The sequence below is a fragment of the Poecilia latipinna genome, unplaced genomic scaffold (genome assembly GCF_001443285.1).
Source record: "Poecilia latipinna isolate Pla-1442-1.1 unplaced genomic scaffold, P_latipinna-1.0 Scaffold1804, whole genome shotgun sequence".
NCBI classification, from domain to species: Eukaryota; Metazoa; Chordata; class Actinopteri; order Cyprinodontiformes; family Poeciliidae; genus Poecilia; species Poecilia latipinna.
This window is the reverse complement of record NW_015114420.1, coordinates 1-8269: the sequence shown is the minus strand read 5'-3', so window position 1 is coordinate 8269 and position 8269 is coordinate 1. Positions and strand designations below refer to the sequence as shown.

At 39.6% G+C, this 8269-nt stretch overlaps 1 long non-coding RNA gene across 1 annotated transcript in view; it reads right to left on the bottom strand.

Moving 5' to 3' along the window:
- LOC106934424 (uncharacterized) overlaps window positions 1-6820 on the bottom strand; it is an 18041-nt gene extending 11221 nt beyond the window's left edge. The window contains exons 1-2 of the long non-coding RNA XR_001421695.1: window positions 6809-6820; window positions 6456-6464 (exon numbers count right to left, since the gene is read on the bottom strand). This is a non-coding gene — a long non-coding RNA (uncharacterized LOC106934424). The remainder of the gene's footprint in view (window positions 1-6455; window positions 6465-6808) is intronic.
- Between the last annotated feature and the right edge of the window lie 1449 nt (window positions 6821-8269).

Here is an 8269-nt window from a genome sequence, read left to right as displayed (position 1 = left end):
ATAAACATAAACATATGTTTATTCAGTTAAAAATGACCTTTACATATAATAATAAACATTTCCACATGTCATCTCTGATATCCACTGGATTCTCAGTTGCGCGATATGTCAGCTGTTTGGGATTCCCCTCTGTTCTTACGTCACCGCGCTTTCTGATTGGCTATCTGTCACATTCAACAGGTTGCATTCTCGTTCCCAGTCAGGATAAACCCCACAGGGTGCGATAAAAAGGCCAAGACAACCCAAATTGGGTATATTCAGGATTTAGCGGGAACACCAACATGCAGAAGCCTTATCTGACGGTTCACCCCTCCCCCCCAGGGCTGCAGCCACAAAACGGTCCATGGTAATAAAAAGGTTGGGGACCACTGACCTAGAGCATTGCAATACTTGCAGTGCATTCTTTTCAGACCTTGTCCTGGGATCTCTCTCTAGTTTAGGAAGCCATCTGTCAGAGAGATTGACTCAAGAATAGTTTGGTAAACAGGTGAGTTCATGGTCAGCTCAGTGATTACAAGGTGCACAGTTTCTGGTGGAGGTTCATTACAGATTTTTTTAATATATTTTTTTTGCCATAACTGTACAGTGGACCCTTGGTATTTGGGTTAGTGAGGCCATCTTTAAAAATAGCATACCTGCATATAGTTCAATATCAAATGTACCTTAATATGAATTAATGCACACAGTCGAAACAGTCTCAGCACTGTGGCTGAAGCTAACATCCAGAGTCTTCCTTATCTCCGCTCTTGAGGGTAAAGTTGCCTTCCTATGCAATTCCACTCTATTCTCATTTCCCTTCAGTTCTCCGCCTGGAATTTCTCCCATTGAGCTCAATTTCTCCAATTACATTTCAACTGGGCCAATCACGGAACAGAAGAAGTAGTGGTGAACAAAGACGTCATTTTAGGGTTATAGTCCGCCTGTGGTTATAGTTTGGCAATGGCAATGGAGGAAAAGAACGAAGCCATCCAGTCCACAACTCTAATATATTGAGCAATTAAAGTCAGAGCAAGAATAATGCTTGACTTTTTATTGCTGGCAAAGATGTTGTGGCTCCACTCCCCACAGACTTGTTATCAGCTCACACAATTTTCAGGAAGCTTCATCAAGCTGGCGTATTACATTTGTCATGGCCAACAATAGTGATTAGGTGAAATTTGATCCAATCGTTTCAACTTCAACAAAGTCCATGCCTCCAGCAACCAACCATTTCTCAGTAACTGAGGGTCCAGACCTCTGTATGAAGCAAAGTGTAGAACTAGCTGCAGCTTTTCACCAGGCTAGAGTACAGACAATCAGCAACTAGGAAAACTTAAGCCACTCTTGAATCAGTTGCTTTGCAAATGTCAAGAAGAATTATGTCTACATATTTCAGCTTCCCAAGATGCATTTCTGTCAAATATTTAAGATTAATATTTGGAGTTGTGTTCAACAGAAAAATCTGCAAAAATTGAACAGTGAATATGTGGGGATCCGCTATATATAATCAGTTTGGAACTGATTATATATAGCCCTTCATATAGTGACAGAGTTACAGTAAACAGCATTGAACTGGGCAGATGAGACAAGAAAGACTGAATTTGTAAAAACAAAAGAAACAACGTCGTATTTATAGTAAAATGACTTTTGTACATTATAATAAACAACCACAGGGACAGAGATCTGTTGCAGAAAATAAAATCAAAGGGGGAAAGAATTGCGTAGGAGTGTGTGTGCGTGCACGTGTGCGGGGGTGTGTGTGCGTGTGTGTGTGTTCGTGTGTGCGTGTGCGTGCGTGTGTGTGTATGTATGTATACATGTGTTTGTGCATTCCTTCAAAGGGAAAGGCAAAATGAGGATCAGACGAAGTGTGTGTGCTAAGCCGAAGCAAAGCTTCAAGTGGTTTGGACCATCAGACAAGTTTCGTTTGAAATTCTACAGAAGAGTGTTTCTGTGGAACTAGAACTGAAGCACACATAAGCTTGTCTGCAGCTCAATGGGAGACAACACACCAATTTTATTTGAATATGTTGTGTTTTATGTTGCTGGGACTTCAAAAGCTCTGTATGTATTACAACTTCCTAGCTTAACAACCTAGGAGGTGATGCATTAAAACTGTCAGCTTTGTAAGCATGCAGATTTGTCCTTGAACTGCATTATATATGGAACCCACAATTATCATCACAATATCGGTGAGTGTAATGGATGCTTGCATGCATTCACACATTGTATACCAATAATATATCATCCCAGTTAGACTGATTCTGTCTGCACATGATGCCTATAAAAGGTCATTGGTTTTAGGGCCTGGGATGAAGGGCCCCAGCAATGGTGGGAACATTGTAATGGAAAGAAAGAAAAGATTCAGGAATTGTGAGCTCATAGTATTCTATAGGCAAATTGCCACGTGATTTTATGCGTGAGAGGGCAAAAAACCGCTCAATAACTTTGACTGCCACTGGTTTTAGCAGTCAAGTTGCCAACATGTCGCAGCAAATCTTAAATATACATGTGATTTATTAATGAAAAAGGGACGGAGCTGCTACTAATTGTTAACACTACAACAACTAGACAGCAAGAAAAGCATCACATCAAGAAAAGTTTTGATTGAAAGGAAAGATAGTGAGGGAGAGAGAAGTAGATCAGTTATGCTAACTTGACTTTGACAACTTTACCATGTAGATCTGCTGTGGAATTCAGTGCTTCAGTTTAGTCAAAAAAAAAAAAAAGACCCATCATGTCTATTTGAATGGTAGGCTTCCATTTTCTTCTCCATCTTTCTGGTTGCGACTTTTAATATCATTTTACCTGGATCGTCTGTCAGTTAAATCAAAGTAAGATGTTTTTGCAAAGAACAATGATCAGTTTCAGAGAACTGCAGCACAGCCTGGATGATGACACTTCCTGCCATCGTCCAGAAATAAGAGCCGTCTGTTTGACGCCAGTGAATGACCTCACTGATTAAACTCACACTGCTCCCATGTTGAACAAGCCTCCTTTCAATTAATGATTCAATTACACGCAATCAGCAGGAGGTACACCACGACTGTTGGGTCTACTGGTTTCCTATTACTCGGCTCCACCAGCTAATAAATTATTTGTCATTGAAAGATCATTTCTATCCCCGAAAAAATAGAAAACCCTGGTAAATGTAGTTCCAGAACAACTGGGAACAACATTACCAAAACTGCTCTGACCTGTTTTTTTGTTGTTGTTGTTTTTACATCAGCACTTCATCAACAGCCATAAACAGCTGTGATTGCAGTCTTAAGCAGCAGGAAACAATTTTACCACACAGAAATTACAATGCTGGAGAGTCTGGTTTGAAAAGTGGGACTGTTGTGACAGTCTCTCATTAACTGGAACACAGTTGAGACTTCTAGTTGAGACAAAAACACTCCAGTCTCAGAGAGTCTTGCAGAACTTTTTGGCAGAAATGGAGCGAATCTGGGGCAACATATTCTCACACTTGGATATATTTTAGAGGTCCAGCTTAGTTTTGGTTGTGCACACATTTAATGCATTCCACACAGTGGAAATAAAGCTGGCATTGAGACAAAACAGAAATGATTTAAAGGCTTGTTTTGGAAGGGATTTTGACAATTATGGATAAGAGGGGACAGCTCAACAACAAGCACTGTGCAGGGTAAGGCCCTCTGTGTGTCATTTTTGTGGCTTTAAAGAGTTAAGAACAGTTTTGTCAGAGCAATTAGAAACCATTAAGCTTTGTCTTGCCATCATGTGTCTCCCTGCCCCCGTGGTCCATGATGATGCCTTTTCATCCGCCTGTACGCTTCCACACCCATGTTCTTGTTTTAACGCTCCAGTCGTTTGCATGCTGCTGAGGTACATAATTCCAGAAATGGTGCCTTTGGTCATTCATCACGGCATCAACAGTGGGAGTTGGGGACGATAGAAGAACTGCAAGGAGAGAAAGGGGGGGAAAAACAAAAAACCTTTTCAGTCCTTGGGGTGCACAGTGTACGGCATCTAAAGACAGATTTGTCAGAGGTAAGGCAGCTGTCCTTGGGAATGCTCCACTGAGCTTTAGTGCAAAATGAAAAAGTCTCCTTCAAGAGAGCAAATCCAGCAATTCATGGAACCTGCAAATGTCGCTTTGCATACTATTAATCAAGCATATTAGTTTGGATCGGTTGAATAACAGTTGCATTGTAACTATGGACGGGACTGTAGAGCATTAATTTTGATTAATTAATTATATAGATTTCAACGGGGTAAAAATTAAAAAAGATTTTTTTGTTTTTTTTGCATACATTGGTTTTGACTGGAACCCTTTTTATTCAAGAGTTTCTGGTATGCCCATAAATCTGATGCACAAGAAACATCCACAAACAGCAAATGGATGATGAAGCTGCTTCTCGTGGCCCTCATTGGGATCATTTTTGCTTCAAAAGACAATCATATTGGATGCTGGAAAGACTATTGTTATGTTCACGTTATGCTAAAACGAATTATCATATCAGTATAGCTTTTCAAGGCCAGGATAAAATTTCATTGCTAAACATGTAGCAGCAGCACAGACGTCCCCAACGCTATGTCAGCGTCTACAGTCCACAATTGTAAAGAAGGATTCCTTTGAAAAAAGTCACATGAATGGTCAGAAAACACTGAAAGCTGAATGGGTATGATATCACTTCGCACCATTCTGATGGTTGAATAACATAAATAACAGATTCGTACTTGGTTGGTAATGTAGCAGTGGAAAAAAAGAGATTTTAAATTGAAAATGTTGCTTATTTTGTTGGTAGTTTTCAATTAAAATGAGGATCCTGCAATTAACTTGATTAAAAATTTTAATCAAGTCCCACCACTGATTATAACATTAACTACCTTATATTTTAAGATTTTGATGAGAATACAGCTGATGTATTTGGCTTAATGAAAATGTGGTATACAGCATTGCTGGAACTGATATGTCAACATCAGTTGCATAATGACTATATTTATTATTTTTAGTATAAGCTATGAACTGTACAGACTTGAGAGTGGGAGCTTTCAATGTGCAACCAGCTTTAAAATAGTTAGCCAGCTGAGTTTAACCCTGAATCAGCTGTTACTTCTTAGGTGTGGTTGTCCTGAAAAGTCTTTATTTCACACGTAAAAAATTGACTTAAAAAGTGTATTACTATGTTATTAATATCTGATGCCTTAATATAAAAAATATTCTTGTGATTTCAAAATGGAGGACAAATCACATGAGCAAAATGATCTATTTAGTTATTTTATTTAAGACTCTTGCAGCGGTTAAGCTTTCATTGTTCAGTCCCGTTTTTTCTATTTAAATCAGACAGTGTGTTTAATGGGAGTGATAATAATCCTGGAATTTTATGTCAGGCACTCCAGCTCCAGCAGCTCTAATGTTAACATCACACGATCAAAAAACTCGTCATTTCTTTACTCGAGGTAGTTGGTAAATAAGAAGTGCTCTGAGCGATGCCCGATGGGTCTCATCAGTGCTAACATGAGTTGTCAGAGTGTCAGTGTGTTTGGATCTGGTGTTGGGTGAGTGACAGTGGTGTCCTTGAGTCTCCCATCCTTTTCTCTGGGCCACTGTGTGAACCCTCACTGACAGGCAGCAGTGGGCCTTGGATCGGTTTGGGGCGACATGCCAGACTGAGACTCTGCTGCCTTCAAGGTACAAATGCCAACATGAGACACTAATGGACAGTACAGCAGCAGAGATCCAGTCAACAAAGTAACTTTAGCTTGTATTACTGAATAAAATTCCGTTTTACCTAACTTTTTCTTTATTATATAATGTATCATTTTCTCAAATTCTGGAAAGAAAGTAGCAGATTTGTAGCAGACTATTCACAATCTAACACCAAAAGGACTAGGAATACTCTCTGTTAGCACGCTAAAGTTAGCATTTAGCATTCTCTACAATGGTTGTGTTGGACTCAGAAACTAAAAATCTATAAAAGCACAAAGTTTAAGTCTGAAAAAAGAAAAATGTAATATATTAGATAATGCAAAATCTAAAATTGATAACATATTAATGAGTAAATGGACATCGTCAAATCTTCGTGATGCATGGACCAAATTCAGTGTCTTTGATGTTCAGCTAATAAGCTAATAAGTTTAAAATTTTAAAAAGTTTAAAAACTGATCTTGCATCTACTTCCTGACATTTTCTTCTTTGTGGTTTGTGCCAGCAGCAACATCCGGTTGTTGATCATGTGACTCGTGTGACGTGATCAACAATTTCACCAAACTCCTTTGCAATTTGGTGAAATAAACCCATTTTGATACAACTGAAAAAAACACCTCATCCTAAAACCAAATCTTTGAATTGAAAAGCGAGTTGGCGTGCTTCCGTTGAGCAAATTTATTTTCTAAACGTCAAATTGTGCAATTGTATGGTTAATAGAAACACATCTACTGTTCACTTCCGCTACCTTTAGCCATGATGGCGACTGATATTTTCTCTGACTTGAAATGCCACTTAATCATACTTCCTCCTTCTTGTTGTTCTTTATCTTTTCTGTTGATCTGTGATCCTCTTTCTTTCCAGCTGCCTCATCATTTGCCTTCTCATTCGGTTGGTATTTCTGTTCCCCTATCATCCCTCAGAGAGAGAGAGAGACAGAGAGAGAGAGTCTAGAGAGAGAGAGTCTAGAGAGAGAGAGAGAGAGACAGAGAGAGAGAGACAGAGAGAGAGAGACAGAGAGAGAGAGACAGAGAGAGAGAGAGAGAGAGAGAGGACTGTATGCAGTTACCTTGGCAACTGCATCTCGAAGCTTAGCCTGCTCTCTTCCACATGCATACACACTCCGTGTCTCTTTCTCTGTCTCTCTCACACACACACACTTTCTCCATCCTCCTGCCTGGCTTTGATTAAAGCGTACCTCTGATGAAGCTGAATAGACAGGAGAAAGAGGCAGAAGAAAGGTGGGAACTGGCCCGGCTTGTTAGGGGAGACATGATGCTTTTCTTCTCTGATGAATTATTAGAACTGAAGCCACGTATCAAAGGCAGAGCTTGTCTGGGAGCTACACGAGGTCCGCAACAAAGAAAATAGCAGTCCACACTGCGCTTTGAGATTCCCTCCTCGCCTCTGCAGAGGTCTTTGTCAGTTGGCTGATAGAGGCAATTTTGGGTAATAGTCTGTTACAGGAAATTAATGCATTCGCCGGGCTCCACTGCCTCACTCTATGACATCAATCTGTGCTAATTTGCCAATTAATCTGATTCGATGAGACGTTGTCTCTATAAGGGACATCCATTTACCTCCAACTAACTTTACGTTTTGGTGATTTGTGTTCTTTTTCACATCCTCTTCCTGTGTGTGTCTCAACATGCCTGTAGGAGGGCATTTTCACCTCCAGCAAACAACCGGCGGTAACTATCGATTCTGGAGTCTTTGTGAAATGTGTCACAGTTGGCGGCGCGCTTGTTAACGTGGTCAGAACGCGAGTGAAAAATATCCACAGTGGGAACTGGGAGTGGGGTTGACTGCAGTTGTTTTGGGGTAATTTGTTGTTGGATGTCCATAGGGTGAAAACTTTCTGTTCTATGGCTCAGGGGCAAGTGAAGAACGATTCAGAATGCTGACAGTAAAGTTTTGTGAAAACATAACCTTAAGACTACTGTGGGATTAAAGATGAGAAATTTTCTGAGAAAACCCAAGATCAAAGTGGACTTCTGTTAAAACAAGTTCAATCTCCACATTTGAGTCAAGAGTCCTGGAAATGCAACATGAAATGTTACCTTCCAGTAGAAGGAACACAATCCCCCAACATACTCTTTTATACTCACCTCCATCAAAATTTTTAATCAAAAATGTAAAACAAAGTACATTGAGTCCTGGAAGGTGTGCAATAATGTTGGTGTTCTGTTGTTTTTTTAAATGGTTGTGTGTACATAGTCTACATACATGGCCGTTTGTATGTATTCTATGTGTATTTTACTGTTTGTTTGGACAGCTGCTACTCTACACTCTTGATCCAATGATAAATTTGCCCTTGGGAACATTAAAGTAGTTTATGAAAGTGCTTCTTAATGAACCTTTAAACCGTTATGATGTTTCTTTTTCATGGGCTGTTAACAAGCATGACAATAATAAATGGCAGTCCACAGCCACTGATCTTCATGTTCCAAACATGCCCTGAGAATTTAACATGGAAAGTATTTCCCAAAAGAGAAGCTGTTTTCATTAAATTTAAGGAATGTAAAAATCTTAAAAATTCAGTTTACCTATCTTCCAAAAATTGGAATATGGATCAAAAAGATGAACTCCAACCTGCCTACGAACATAGGTCACGGTTCA